At 43.3% G+C, this 16,520-nt stretch overlaps 1 protein-coding gene across 3 annotated transcripts in view; it reads left to right on the plus strand.

Annotated features, from left to right (window-relative positions):
* Positions 1-875: 875 nt before the first annotated feature.
* The window catches only part of LOC115136143 (sodium-coupled neutral amino acid transporter 3-like), a 71,109-nt gene continuing 55,464 nt past the window's right edge, over positions 876-16,520 (plus strand). For 2 of the 3 annotated variants that reach the window (XM_029671642.2, XM_029671651.2), the window contains exon 1: positions 1,072-1,384. The gene's annotated coding sequence lies outside the window, so the exon portion shown is untranslated. Of the gene's footprint in view, positions 944-1,071; positions 1,385-16,520 lie in introns of those variants that run through there. The other variant, XM_065026864.1, reaches the window with a different exon arrangement.

Consider the following 16,520-nt stretch of genomic DNA (forward strand, 5'->3'; position numbering starts at 1 on the left):
AACAGTTGAAACTGGAGCAGCAGCACGGCCAGGTGGACTGGGAACAGCAAGAAGTCATCAGGCCAGGTAGTCCTGAGGCATGGTCCTAGGGCTCTGGTCCTCCAAGATAGAGAAAGAAAGAACGAGAGAAAGCAAGAAAGAAAGAAAGAAAGAGAGAGAGAAATAGAGAGAGCATACTTAAATTCACACAGGACACCGGATAAGATAGGAGAAATACTCCAGATATAACAGACTGACCCTAGCCCCCCGACACATAAACTACTGCATCATAAATGCTGGTGGTTGAGACAGGAGGGGTTGGGGAGCAGCTTAATGGGTCGAAAACAGTTTAAACAAATGCAAATGCAGCTACTTTGCTGTTATTTTGGCCTTTTGACGTGACTGTAAGTTAGCCGTAGCTGGCTAGCTAGCAAGCAAAGGATAAGAACGTTGCCAGTCATAGATACAGAACAAAAAGACTGAACGACTGAGTTGCGTCTCTAGCAACGCTAGATTTGTGTTGGGACTATATCTTGTGGAAGGATGAAATAGTATGAATCAATTAATCAAAATAAAGTTTTTTATTAAAATATGTCAATCATTATTTGAATATGTTGGTAACCCATTGTTATCCTCCAAACACCGGCTTCCCTGGCATTATCACTTAAGTATCTATGAGTTGTTACTGTTAACTATAATACTTGCTACCGTGTAATTACACATGTAATTACACTGTAATAAGGATCCCTTAAAAGGAAGTGTTACCAAGAATGGTAACACAAGAGGAATCAACTCAAATACACAAGTATGGAGCTAGCCTTCAGGGTGTACCAGTACCAGATCAATGTGCAGGGGTACGAGCCAATTGAGATATGTGGCCTACATGAAAGCAGGGTAAAGTGACTAGGCATGGGGATAGGTAATAACAAGAGTACAATAAAGAACAGAGTAGCAGAAGCATATGGTGAGTGTACAATTGTGTGCATGTTTTGTGTGCACGTGTGTGTATGTGTGTTCGTGTTACAGGCAGAACATGAAAGCAAAGTGATGAGCGAAATGAGAGCCAATTTTCCGTAGTCCACGGTCGGTATCATTTTCTCACCGGGCGCAGAGAGTGGGAAGCATGAACGAACAGTATCTAGGGAAGGAGGCGGAACTTAAACGAGCCCCACAGCTCAGCCATAAAGTAGACCATGTACAAATGCAGTTAATATCTCAATCGACAATTTTCTGTTAGGCTACTACGAGAGATAATTGAGTGCGCGCGTTTACCGAAGAGCGTATACAGAGAAGAGACCTAGGAGTCAAGAAACAGAAGAGGAAAGTATCGAGATAAAGTACACGTGTAAAATGTCTCATTAATCGCGGAATTCATTCGAAACCAGCGTGGCACTCGACTCAACTGGTAAGATTTAAGCATATTCCAGTGTTTCATATTCCTGTGACTTGTGAAATGTTCGAAAGTTTTGATCGATTGTTCCACAATTTACTAGCCAACATAATTAATACAAACTTTTTATAGCACGAGAATTGCATTCATGAAATAAACCTAAGTGAGCGTCAACACATTGTTAAAGACAATAAAAATGTTTAATAGCCATTCCTTATTCACATGAATGAACAATTTCTTGATATCATATGCACGATTTAATTTGTCTATTTATCCTTATTGTATTTATTTTGATCATCTTAATTTTCCGCGACGCGTAAATTTCACCACCATCTGCCTTCTTCGAAGGAGTCAATTGTAAGTTAATTTCATTGTTTGTCATTTGAAGACTACATAACACTCACATTTTCATTTGATCCACCTTTCACAATATATTTTGTGCACTCCATGTGCGATGACTCAAGTTTAATTGTCGGATAGCAAATGCTATGGTCCCTGATATTAACAAAATAATAGTACACTGTGAAAATAGAAAGACTGAAAACACCACGATTGTGTAATGAAACCACGAATAGTAGTGCACCTAGCCTGGTATTTGGTGTTTGGAGGGGTGTTTGAATCTAAACCCAATGTATGTGTTATGATACACAGAAAGTTTTTTAAAGTTTTTTAACAGAATGGAAGTACTCTGAAACATCCAAAGTGGTTCTTCAATCTGAATACGGTTGTTTTTAAGTCTTGTGAAAGTGAGTGTAAAAGGCACCATCAAAACACAATATATGTTTAAAAAAAATGTCAGACTGTAGCTGCTACAATCGAATGATTAAGAATTGCAAATGGTTTTTCGTCTAAATATTGATTGACGATATGGAGAATGGAGATCTCTATGAATTCTCCATTCTCTATGGAGAATATTTTTGGGTGGCATTCCACCCTTTTTTTTATGCTTTATAGATTACAGTGGTGTTAAAGTACTTAAGTAAAAGTCCTTTCAAGTACTAATTAAGTCGTTTTTTTGTACTTTACTTTTTTTTTTTTGACAACTTTTACTTCACTACATTCCTAAAGAAAATAATGTACTTTATACTCCATACATTTTCCCTGACACCTAAAAGTACTTGTTACATTTTGAATGCTTAGCAGGACAAGAAAATGGTCCAATTCACGCACTTATAAAATCATCCATACTTCCTCTGATCTGGCGATCATCCCTACTGCCTCTGATCTGGCGGACTCACTAAACACAAATGCTTTTTTTGTAAATTATGCCTGAGTGTTGGAGTGTGCCCCTGGCTATTCGTAAATAAATAAAAAACTAGAAAATGGTGCAGTCCGGATTGCTTAATGTAAGGAATTTGAAATGATTTATACTTTTACTTTTGATACTTAGGTACATTTTTATCAATTACATTTACTTTTGATACTTAAGTATATTTAAAACCAAATCTTTTTTAGACTTTTACTCAAGTAGTATTTTACTGAGTAACTTTCACTTTTACTTGAGTCATTATCTATTAACGTAACTTTACTTTTACTCAAGTATAACAATTGGGTATTTTTCCCACCACTGATAGATGAGGAACAGGAGGAGATGGAGAAGGAGCAGTGGTGTGTATTCATGGATGCCAAAAACATATCAAATAATTTACAGTGCCTTCGGAAAGTATTCAGACCCCTTGATTTTTTCCACATTTTGTTATGTTACAACCTTATTCTAAAATGTATGATTTTTTTTCTCCACATCAATCAAGAAATCTTTGCAAAAAACCCCGGAAATATCAAATTTACATAAGTATTCAGACCCTTTACTCAGTACTTTGTTGAAGTACCTTTGGCAGCGATTACAACCTTGAGTCTTCTTGGGTATGATGCTACAAGCTTGGCACACTTGTATTTGTGGAGTTTCTCCTATTCTTCTCTGCAGATCCGCTCAAGCTCTGTCAGGTTGGATGGGGAGCGTTGCTGCACAGCTATTTTCAGGTCTCTCCAGAGATGTTCGATCGGGTTCAAGTCCAGGCTCTGGCTGGGCCACTCAAGGACATTCAGAGACTTGTCCCGAAGCCACTTATGTGTTGTCTTGGCTATGTGCTTAGCACATGTTGTCCTGTTGGAAGGTGAACCTTCGCCTGGGTCTGAGGTCTTGAGAGCGCTGGAGCAGATTTTCATCAAGGAACTCTCTGTACTTTGCTCTGGACATATTTCCCTCGAACTTGACTAGTCTCCCAGTCCCTGCCGTTGAAAAACATCCCTACAGCATGATGTTGCCACCACCATGCTTCACCGTAGGGATGGTGCCAGGTTTTCTCCAGACGTGATGCTTGGCATTCAGGCCAAAGAGTTCAATCTTTGTTTCATCAGAACAGAGAATCTTGTTTCTCATGGTCTGAGAGTCTTTAGGTACCTTTTGGCAAACTCTGAATGTATCTCACTGGAGAAAGCATCCAAGCCAGGGAAACAGCGCCCCTTTTTCAACGCCGATACCGATTATTGGAGGACCAAAAAAGCCGATACCGATTAATCGGCCAATTTTTTAATATTTATTTGTAATAATGACAATTACAACAATACTGAATCAACACTTATTTTAACGTAATATAATACATCAATAAAATAAATTTAGCCTCAAGTAAATAATGAAACATGTTCAATTTGGTTTAAATAATGCAAAAACAAAGTGTTGGAGAAGAAAGTAAAAGTGCAATATGTGCTATGTAAGAAAGCTAACGTTTCAGTTCCTTGCTCAGAACATGAGAACATATGAAAGCTGGTGGTTCCTTTTAACATGAGTCTTCAATATTCCCAGGTAAGAAGTTTTAGGTTGTAGTTATTATAGGAATTATAGGACTATTTCCCTCTATACCATTTGTATTTCATTAACCTTTGACTATTAGATGTTCTTATAAGCACTTTAGTATTGCCAGTGTAACAGTATAGCTTCCGTCCCTCTCCTCGCTCCTCCCTGGGCTAGAACCAGAAACACAACGACAACAGCCACCATCGAAGCAGCGTTACCCATGCAGAGCAAGGGGAACAACTACTAGAAGGCTCAGAGCGAGTGAAGTTTGAAACGCTATTAGCGCGCGCTAACTAGCTAGCCATTTCACTTCGGTTACACCAGCCTCATCTCGGGAGTTGATAGACTTGAAGTCATAAACAGTGCAATGCTTGACGCACAACGAAGAGCTGCTGGCAAAACGCACAAAAGTGCTGTTTGAATGAATGTTTACGCGCCTGCTTCTACCTACCACCGCTCAGTCAGATACTTAGATACTTGTATGCTTGTATGCTCAGTCAGATAATATAGATAATATCTAGTTATATCATCAACCATCTGCCTAATTCTGTCTGGTCAAAAACAGTATGACATTGTTGCTGCCGGTAGCATTTAGCCTCACTTGATAACCCCCCCTCCCCCAACATTAATAACCACTCAGCGTTGAGCTAAACTGAGTGCACTCAACTGTAAATGGGCCTGGCGTACCAAAAAAGTGTCACCATTCCCAGCACATCAAGCCAAACGTCTTTGACAGATTTTTTTTTTTGAATTGTTGCATCTCGTTGTGTTGTTGTCCTCTGGTGGCTAGCTAGCTAAAATGGACCCTTTCCTAAATTAGCCATGGATGGAGATAGGGATTTGGACTTGTGGTTTTAATTAATTAAAATTCCTACATTGTGCCTCTGGCCAGAGAGGATGGAAGTAGCTAGATGTAGACTAATGTCAACCAGCTGGCCAATCGTTGTACATGAAAGGAAGTTAGGGTAGCGAGCAAGCATTTTAGCCAGGTAGACTTGGACAACAAAAACTAAAAGCGTGTACTGTATGACAGTCATAGACTTTTTTGGCAACATGAAAGAGAGGGGAGGGCATTGGCGTTTCTCTATAAGTCAGGTGAGTCAACATGTTTTCTACTTGTTTTCACACACACACACACACACACACACACACACACACACACACACACACACACACACACACACACACACACACACACACACACAAAAGAAATCAGTACCATGGGAAGCCACATCACATCTACCTTACATTGATTGGACTAAATTGTTTTTGGAATCTTTTAGTTGTCACTGTATTAGACTAAGCATAGGTGATGATGTTCAAAAGTTGAAATGGTGCTAGTGGTGACAGCTCCTGATTTGGTTGCGAGTTGCAGTAATTATCCGGTGTTCTAAATCAATAGTTGTTTAGAAGTCCGAATATGTCGGAAACATTAACTTGATTGACCATGCTGTAGGTCATGTAACTGTTTGTTAAATGCAATATGCTTTGTGGACTCTCCGGTTTTGTGATAAAACAAAGGTGTGATTGAATTTATTCTGCCACTGTGACTTCTTATTGTCTCGGCCTAGGCCTGTATATCACGGTGGAAAGGCATATGAACTAACAGGTTATAGAGCAAACAACTGAATTATCACAACACGTAGGTTGTAATATGGCCTTTTTCCCCTGGCTTGGCTTCCCCAGGGATTTTACCCACGCACCGCTACTGAGAAGGAGTCAAAATGGGACAGGTGGAAGCGGGAATTAAACCCCGATCGTAGGTTACATTTCATGTTGCATTTCACAGCAAACATTTTTTATAATTCTGGGGTGAATTGAAATGGACAAAAAAAAAAAATCTACTGAATGCAAGTCATTTCAATGATTTGTTCATTTCATTTGACCAAAAACATTTAAGAATAAATCCAACTTAATATGTTGCTCGAAATGTAAGTATATTTTATGAGGATAACCAAAGGATATCAAAACAACGATGAGGTCGACCCATTCCCGCTTTTCCAACTTTTAATGGTGTCAGCAAATACAGTATCCTGCAAACTTCTAGCTACTGCTGGTCTATTGAGAACGTTGCGCAACAATGTCTGCCAAAATGGGTTAAACTGGCAAATGATCAGACACATAAATCCATGTTATACATGAAAACACTCTAGAAGAAGAGTTCTCATTCTGCAGTAGACATGATTTGAAACACCATTATAGTTTTTAGAAGCTACAGTGAGAGGAAGCAACATCAAAAAATAAAGTATCTAATTCTGTGCTGAACAGAACTCGAAACACCAAAATAGGGTTTTCGACCATTTCCGTCAGTGCTCCCAGTCCCTGGCAAGGTTTTGCACAACAGTTGATTAAGTGGTGTTACAGCACACCATGTAAGGTTTCAAAATAGCTCAGGATGTGTTTCAATACTCCAACAAATTTAAGGTTTTGTCTCCTTCACTTTGGTGGCAGCTCAGTTGCCATTAGTTTGGTGTTACAAAGCAATTTGAACAGTGTATAACCCACCATAGCCTACTGAATATGTGAGTTTGGAAATAAAATCCTTCACTGAATAAGACAAAATCAACGGGGGAAAAAAACGAGACGGGTTTGAGTGAGAGGTCTAATTGATGTTTCCAAGTTGCCACACAACGCTCCAAAGTTTGCATAGTTCCTAATTTCAATGTACTTTTATGACTCGGAGATGAATCTTTAACTATAACGTGCAATATGAGCTCTCCTAGCTGTGCCGTTGAGGAACTAAAGCAAAGACACTTCCGCGGCAAGTCTTCTTCACAACACAACAAACGTACCCTGGGTTGTTCTGAACAGAATGAGGCTATGTCATCTTGTAGCTTTACATCAAGTGTAGTGATCATAAACGCATTTCGCTACACTCGCATTAACATCTGCTAACCATGTGTATGTGACAAATAGATTTGATTCGATTTGATTTGAGATGGAACTCTGTTACATTCATTATTTGATCGGGAGAAAGCCATGCGTAATACAATGAATCGTAGCCTTCATATTGATGTAGCCTATTGAATGAAGAGAGAACACAAGATAACAAGATAGTTAAGGAGAGTCCGTTATATATATATAAAAAATAATTGGTTATAGCTTAAAGGCTTCGGTTCGGCTGGCGCCTAGTGGCTAAAAAACCTGAAAATAGCAGCAATTAGTACTCTTTGTCTGTCTTGAAACGCCTCAAAATAGTCTGAATGTATCTAAAATCACTCAAGAAATCTGTCATAAATCCCGAAATGAATGTGGTAATTGACACTAATGTTACACTAATGCTCACTCCACTTAGGTTAGTTTGAGCACAGTCTGCCATGTGTCAAGTCTTCTTATTTACTGCCCTTGAAATGACCATTGAAAGGTATTTTTTTTAACATAATCGGTTGATATGACATTTCAGTACATTTCAGTGTGGACCAGTAGATTTGTGTGTTTCTGGCTAGCTGGGGCACATATTTATTTTGGTGGAGTTTGACTCTAGACCTGCATGAGTGTCATCCATGATTTCCCGGGACAGGAGCTGGGGTGTGATGCTTTCGACTTTGGCCTTTATCTAAACACTACTAACCAACACGAGGAGCAGGGTCAGGGTTCATGAGGCTGGAGAACAGGGCAGATAAGCAGGGCCACGGTCAATGATCCCCCAGCTATGGCATGACGGATTGGATTAGATCAGTGGTCACCAACTTTTTCTGAGTCAAGATCACTTTCTGAGTCCAAAAGCAGGCCCAAGATCTACCGCTCAGATTACATTATTTGAACAGATATAATTTAAAGAACAGAAGCCTATGCAACACTAACCTATTAAAAACATTTCAAGGGCCTCCCGGGTGGCGCAGTGGTTAAGGGCGCTGTTATGCAGCGCCAGCTGTGCCACCAGAGACTCTGGGTTCGCGCCCAGGCTCTGTTGTAACCGGCCGCGACCGGGAGGTCCGTGGGGCGACGCACAATTGGCCTAGCGTCGTCCGGGTTAGGGAGGGGTTGGCCGGTAGGGATATCCTTGTCTCATCACGCACCAGCGACTCCTGTGGCGGGCCGGGCGCAATGCGCACTAACCAAGTTTGCCAGGGGCACAGTGTTTCCTCCGACACATTGGTGCGGCTGGCTTCCGGGTTGGATGCGTGCTGTGTTCAGAAGCAGTGGTTGGGTTGTGTATCGGAGGATGCATGACTTTCAACCTTGGTCTCTCCCGAGCCCGTACCGGAGTTGTAGCGATGAGACAAGATAGTAGCTACTAAACAATTGGATACCACGAAAAAAAAGCTGGAAAAAAAACTTTACAAAAAAACAGTTCCGTAACAATGAGGTTTGTGCAGTAGGCCCAGCCAGGTCACCCATTATACAAGTTAGTATTAGAAGTTCATCCAATTCTGAGGATATCGGTAAATGACTTGGAAATTGGCAACTAGGGGGCAACAGTGAGCGATGTTACCTTCAAGTAGGTTTTGGTTTTGCTAGAGTGTTGTGGATGTTGTGGATGGGTGTAAGCATCTGCCTCTGGTGCAAAAGGTTGCATGTGTTTGAATCCAGCAATAGAAAGTTGTTTTTGAGATTTTTGTTTTAGCCTATCCCAAACCTTAACCCTTGCCTTAACCATTTAGAGTTAATGCCTAAACTCACCTTCACTTCAAAATGTGACATTTGAAACAATTTCGAAATGTGACGTTTAAGAAACATGGATAAGCATCTAATTCTGACCTGAGACTGTGAGAGTTTGTTGGTAGGCTTTAGGCCCAATTCATTATCACAGCATATTGGCTATGCTTGAATTGCCCTGCCAATGTTGTTCTTCTCAGACAATGTAGAAATGATTTCAAAATTGTAGGTATATGATCACACTGGTAGTAGATAATTTGTTGTATTACATGTGAGGCACAGCTGAGTGAGTGTAATAATTAGTTTTAATTTTTTTTTACTGGACTGATGGCCTGCATCTGATGGTCAGTCTGAAGGGAGAGAGGAAGGGAGAGCAGCAATGAATCTGCATCGGTGAGGCTGACTAACCGTCCCTCCGCTGTCCCTCCCTACGCTGTGGAAAGGGGACACAGTCTTCCAGCTGATGGCGAAACTCAAGTCGCACTGCATTATTTCTGCCTCATGCACCAATTCATGTTGTTATTCATATGACCAGACAAAGTGAAATATTCCTTGATATTAATAACCACGCAAGCTTATCGGAACACTTTGCTGTACTCATTCAGTTCTGGTTGTGGCGTGAGTGGAAGTAGGGAGAACAAGCATTTTATGGCTTATAAAATTGTTGAACAAAGTGTTGACAGTGCTGAATAACAACTTAAACAGGAACTTACTTATAAAAACAGCAGCTCTTTGTTGTTCATTGCGTCTCGGTCAAGTCAAGGTTTTAAACGTTTCGAAATCTCACAGTATCAATTTTGCTGTGCGCTCAAGGCTTCTTTTTACATCCTATGGCTTGGGACAACTGTGCAGACACGGTCGTCTGAGCTATCTGATTGGCCAGTAGTAGGCCTATAGGTGCACATGATTTGCTCTCTGGGCCTGCTGGGTTTGCAGAGTTACACCTTCAGACACATGAAATGGTTAAAAATGGGAACACTTTCCCATCCCGGTGCTAGGGCAGTTGAATCAAGTGCACCTACCGCCAACAGCGCTAAAAGGAAAAAAGAATAATACAGAAATGTTTGATGGTCGACTAGGAAGGCCTTGCGATCGACCGATTGGTGACCACTGGAGTAGATGATTGGTTGACCTGGCTCAGTATTCAAGATGTGATTGGTGGGGGGCTGGGGACCAGGCTGGATGGGAAAGGGGCCCAGCTGTGCTCTCCTGTCAGTCTGAAGTGAAAAGCCCTGTGAATAGTTCTGTTTGAGCCAAGCATCCGGCTCCGTTAAAGTGGAGTTCATTCTTATCCCAGTCCTTTCTCTATCTGGGCCAGACAGGCCCCCTTCAGACCTAACCTTGTCACATTCTGTTAATATACACTACCGTTCAAATGTTTGGGGTCACTTAGAAATGTCCTTGTTTTTGAAAGGAAAGCAAAAATGTTTTGGCCATTAAAATAACATCAAATAGATCAGAAATACAGTGTAGACATGGTTAATGTTGTAAATGACTATTGCAGCTGGAAACGGCTGATTTTTTAATGGAATATCTACATAGGCGTACAGAGGCCCATTATCAGCAATCATCACTCCTGTGTTCCAATGGCACGTTGTGTTAGCTAATCCAAGTTGATCATTTTAAAATGCTAATTGACCATTAGAAAACCCTTTTGCAATTATGTTAGCACAGCTGAAAACTGTTGTTCTGGTTAAAGAAGCAATAAAACTGGCCTTCTTTAGACTAGTTCAGTATCTGGAGCATCAGCATTTTTGGGTTCGATTACAGGCTCAAAATGGCCAGAAACAATACATTCTTCTGCAACTCGTCAGTTTATTCTTGTTCTGAGAAATGAAGGCTATTCTATGCAAGAAATTGCCAAGAAACTGAAGATCTTGTACAACTCTGTATACTACTCCCTTCACAGAGCAGCACAAACTGGCCCTAACCAGAATAGAAAGAGGAGTGGGAGGCCCCGGTGCATAACTGAGCAGGAGGACAAGTACATTAGAGTGTCTAGTTTGAGAAACAGACGCCTCACAAGTCCTCAACTGGCAGCTTCATTAAATAGTACCTGCAAAACACTAGTCTCAACGTCAACAGTGAAGAGGCGACTCCGGGATGCTGGCCTTCTAGGCAGAGTTGCAAAGAAAAAGGCATATCTCAGACTGGCCAATAAAAAGAAAAGATTAAGATTGGCAAAAGAACACAGACACTGGAGAGAGGAACATTGGAAAAAAGTGTTATGGACAGACAAATCTAAGTTTGAGGTGTTCGGATCACAAAGAAGAACATTTGAAAAGATGCTGGAGGAGTGCTTGACTCCATCTGTCAAGCATGGTGGAGGCAATGTGATGGTCTGGGGGTGCTTAGATGGTGGTAAAGTGGGAGATTTGTACAGGGTAAAAGGGATCTTGAAAAAGGAAGGCTATCACTCCATTTTGCAACGCCATGCCAAACCCTGTGGACGGCGCTTAATTGGGCCTAATTTCCTCCTACAACAGGACAATGACCCAAAGCACAGCTCCAAACTATGCAATAACTATTTAGGGAAGAAGCAGTCAGATGGTATTCTGTCTATAATGGAGTGGCCAGCACAGTCACCGGATATCAACCCTATTGAGCTGTTGTGGGAGCAGCTTGACCGTATGATACTTAAGAAGTGCCCATCAAGCCAATCCAACTTGTGGGAGGTGCTTCAGGAAGCATGGGGGAAATATCTTGTCCTTTTCCAACAATGCAGAGTAAAAGAAAATATATATATATATTTTTTTTCATTTCACCTTTATTTAACCAGGTAGGCTAGTTCAGAACAAGTTCTCATTTGCAACTGCGACCTGGCCAAGATAAAGCATAGCAGTGTGAACAGACAACACAGAGTTACACATGGAATAAACAATTAACAAGTCAATAACACAGTAGAAAAAAATGGGCAGTCTATATACAATGTGTGCAAAAGGCATGAGGAGGTAGGCGAATAATACAATTTTGCAGATTAACACTGGGGTGATAAATGATCAGATGGTCATGTACAGGTAGAGATATTGGTGTGCAAAAGAGCAGAAAAGTAAATAAATAAATAAAAAAAACAGTATAAAAACAGTATGGGAATGAGGTAGGTGAAAATGGGTGGACTATTTAAAAATAGACTATGTACAGCTGCAGCGATCGGTTAGCTGCTCGGATAGCAGATGTTTGAAGTTGGTGAGGGAGATAAAAGTCTCCAACTTCAGCGATTTTTGCAGTTCGTTCCAGTCACAGGCAGCAGAGTACTGGAACGAAAGGCGGCCAAATGAGGTGTTGGCTTTAGGGATGATCAGTGAGATACACCTGCTGGAGCGTGTGCTACGGATGGGTGTTGCCATCGTGACCAGTGAACTGAGATAAGGCGGAGCTTTACCTAGCATGGACTTGTAGATGACCTGGAGCCAATGGGTCTGGTGACGAATATGTAGCGAGGGCCAGCCGACTAGAGCATACAAGTCGCAGTGGTGGGTGGTATAAGGTGCTTTGGTGACAAAACGGATGGCACTATGATAGACTGCATCCAGTTTGCTGAGTAGAGTGTTGGAAGCCATTTTGTAGATGACATCGCCGAAATCGAGGATCGGTAGGATAGTCAGTTTTACTAGGGTAAGCTTGGCGGCGTGAGTGAAGGAGGCTTTGTTGCGGAATAGAAAGCCGACTCTTGATTTGATTTTCGATTGGAGATGTTTGATGTGAGTCTGGAAGGAGAGTTTGCAGTCTAGCCAGACACCTAGGTACTTATAGATGTCCACATATTCAAGGTCGGAACCATCCAGGGTGGTGATGCTAGTCGGGCATGCGGGTGCAGGCAGCGATCGGTTGAAAAGCATGCATTTGGTTTTACTCGCGTTTAAGAGCAGTTGGAGGCCACGGAAGGAGTGCTGTATGGCATTGAAGCTCGTTTGGAGGTTAGATAGCACAGTGTCCAATGACGGGCCGAAAGTATATAGAATGGTGTCGTCTGCGTAGAGGTGGATCAGGGAATCGCCCGCAGCAAGAGCAACATCATTGATATATACAGAGAAAAGAGTCGGCCCGAGAATTGAACCCTGTGGCACCCCCATAGAGACTGCCAGAGGACCGGACAGCATGCCCTCCGATTTGACACACTGAACTCTGTCTGCAAAGTAATTGGTGAACCAGGCAAGGCAGTCATCCGAGAAACCGAGGCTATTGAGTCTGCCGATAAGAATATGGTGATTGACAGAGTCGAAAGCCTTGGCGAGGTCGATGAAGACGGCTGCACAGTACTGTTTTTTATCGATGGCGGTAATGATGTCGTTTAGTACCTTGAGCGTGGCTGAGGTGCACCCGTGACCGGCTCGGAAACCAGATTGCACAGCGGAGAAGGTACGGTGGGATTCGAGATGGTCAGTGACCTGTTTGTTGACTTGGCTTTCGAAGACCTTAGATAGGCAGGGCAGGATGGATATAGGTCTATAGCAGTTTGGGTCCAGGGTGTCTCCCCTTTGAAGAGGGGATGACTGCGGCAGCTTTCAATCCTTGGGGATCTCAGACGATATGAAAGAGAGGTTGAACAGGCTGGTAATAGGGGTTGCGACAATGGCGGCAGATAGTTTCAGAAATAGAGGGTCCAGATTGTCAAGCCCAGCTGATTTGTACGGGTCTAGGTTTTGCAGCTCTTTCAGAACATCTGCTATCTGGATTTGGGTAAAGGAGAACCTGGAGAGGCTTGGGCGAGGAGCTGCGGGGGGCGGAGCTGTTGGCCGAGGTTGGAGTAGCCAGGCGGAAGGCATGGCCAGCCGTTGAGAAGTGCTTATTGAAGCTTTCGATAATCGTGGATTTATCGGTGGAGACCGTGTTACCTAGCCTCAGTGCAGTGGGCAGCTGGGAGGAGGTGCTCTTGTTCTCCATGGACTTCACAGTGTCCCAGAACTTTTTGGAGTTGGAGCTACAGGATGCAAACTTCTGCCTGAAGAAGCTGGCCTTAGCTTTCCTGACTGACTGCGTGTATTGGTTCCTGACTTCCCTGAACAGTTGCATATCACGGGGCTATTTGATGCTATTGCAGTCCGCCACAGGATGTTTTTGTGCTGGTCGAGGGCAGTCAGGTCTGGAGTGAACCAAGGGCTGTATCTGTTCTTGGTTCTGCATTTTTGAACGGAGCATGCTTATCTAAAATGGTGAGGAAGTTACTTTTAAAGAATGACCAGGCATCCTCAACTGACGGGATGAGGTCAATGTCCTTCCAGGATACCCGGGCCAGGTCGATTAGAAAGGCCTGCTCACAGAAGTGTTTTAGGGAGCGTTTGACAGTGATGAGGGGTGGTCGTTTGACTGCGGCTCCGTGGCGGATACAGGCAATGAGGCAGTGATCGCTGAGATCCTGGTTGAAGACAGCGGAGGTGTATTTGGAGGGCCAGTTGGTCAGGATGACGTCTATGAGGGTGCCCTTGTTTACAGAGTTAGGGTTGTACCTGGTGGGTTCCTTGATGATTTGAGTGAGATTGAGGGCATCTAGCTTACATTGTAGGACTGCCGGGGTGTTAAGCATATCCCAGTTTAGGTCACCTAACAGAACAAACTCTGAAGCTAGATGGGGGGCGATCAATTCCCAAATGGTGTCCAGGGCACAGCTGGGAGCTGAGGGTGGCCGGTAGCAGGCGGCAACAGTGAGAGACTTATTTCTGGAGAGGGTAATTTTCAAAATTAGTAGTTCGAACTGTTTGGGTATGGACCTGGAAAGTATGACATTACTTTGTAGGCTATCTCTGCAGTAGACTGCAACTCCGCCCCCTTTGGTAGTTCTATCTTGACGGAAGATGTTATAGTTGGGTATGGAAATCTCTGAATTTTTGGTGGCCTTCCTGAGCCAGGATTCAGACACGGCAAGGACATCAGGGTTAGCAGAGTGTGTTAAAGCAGTGAGTAAAACAAACTTAGGGAGGAGGCTTCTGATGTTGACATGCATAAAACCAAGGCTTTTTCGATCACAGAAGTCAACAAATGAGGGTACCTGGGGACATGCAGGGCCTGGGTTTACCTCCACATCACCCGCGGAACAGAGAAGGAGTAGTATGAGGGTGAGGCTAAAGGCTATCAAAACTGGTCGCCTAGAGCGTTGGGGGCAGAGGGTAAGAGGAGCAGGTTTCTGGGCATGGTAGAATATATTCAGGGCATAATGCGCAGACAGGGGTATGGTGGGGTGCGGGTACAGCGGAGGTAAGCCCAGGCACTGGGTGATGATGAGACAGGTTGCATCTCTGGACATGCTGGTTGTAATGGGTGAGGTCACCGCATGTGTGGGAGGTGGGACAAAGGAGGTAACAGGGGTATGCAGAGTGGGTCTAGGGGCTCCATTGTGAACTAAAACAATTATAACTAACCTGAACAACAGTATACAAGGCATATTGACATCTGAGAGAGACATACAGCGAGGCATACAGTAATCACAGGTGTTGAATTTGGAAAGCTAGCTAAAAACAGTAGGCGGGGCTAATCCGCTAGCACAACAAACAGCAGGTAAAATGGCGTTGACTAGGCAACGGGGCCGACAGGTAAGACAAACAAGCAGAAAGGAGTACCGTGAATAAGTGGGTCTAGGGGCTCCATTGTGAACTAAAACAATTATAACTAACCTGAACAACAGTATACAAGGCATATTGACATCTGAGAGAGACATACAGCGAGGCATACAGTAATCACAGGTGTTGAATTTGGAAAGCTAGCTAAAAACAGTAGGCGGGGCTAATCCGCTAGCACAACAAACAGCAGGTAAAATGGCGTTGACTAGGCAACGGGGCCGACAGGTAAGACAAACAAGCAGAAAGGAGTACCGTGAATAATGGACAGTCCAGCGTGCGTCAGCTATGTAGCCAAGAGATCAGTGTCCAGGGGGCAGCGGTGGATGGGCAGGGGGATGGGCTGGCGAGTGTTATCCAGGTTTTTTTTTTTTTTTTTTAAACTAACAATGACTAACTAGCTTGTAGCTAGTTAGCTGGTTAGCGTCTGGAGGTTCTTGAGTGTGTCATAAAAGTAAAAGTAATAGCGATTCCGTATCACATTGGGTGAGGCAGGTTTCCGGAAGGTATAAACAAATTAAAAATCAAAAAGAGATAGAAAGTAAATGGGGTCAGAGAGTGATTGGGACGCGGTGGTTCAGATGGTTAGCAGGCCTGTGCTAACAAGCTAACAGTTCGTAGGCCCGAGCTAGACAAGGTAGCAGTTAGCGGACCGGAGCTTGACAAGCCGTTAGCAGGCCGAATTAGCAAGCAGGGAGATAGCGAGGGCTAGAGAGTTAACCTTTGGGGGACGTCGCGATGGGGGGAGTCTGTTTATTCCTCTTCATGCGGTGAGCTGGAGATGCAGCGATTCAGAAAGCTCGCAGGCCTTGGCCAGCAGATGGATCTTTAGCGATGTCGCAGCGGAAAAGCCTGTTGGAACCCCCTCGGACGATTATGTCGGCGGACCAGTCGTGATGGATCGGCGGGGCTCCGTGTCGGCAGTAGAGGGTCCAGGCCAATTGGCAAATTAGGTATCTTTGGACCTCTTCGGCTAGTCGGGAGATGGGCTTAGCTCGAGGCTAGCTCCAGGCTAACTGGTGCTTGCTCTGGGACAGAGACGTTAGCCAGGAGTAGCCACTCGGATTGCAGCTAGCTATTTACGATGATCCGGTATAAAGGTTCAGAGCTTGCGGTAGGAATCCGGAGATGTGGTAGAGAAAAAGCAGTCTGATATGCTTTGGGTAGATGTCGCGCTGGTGTCCTAGTTAGCGTTGAAGACCGCTAG

The sequence above is a fragment of the Oncorhynchus nerka genome, linkage group LG2 (assembly GCF_034236695.1).
Source record: "Oncorhynchus nerka isolate Pitt River linkage group LG2, Oner_Uvic_2.0, whole genome shotgun sequence".
In the NCBI taxonomy this organism is placed as follows: domain Eukaryota; kingdom Metazoa; phylum Chordata; class Actinopteri; order Salmoniformes; family Salmonidae; genus Oncorhynchus; species Oncorhynchus nerka.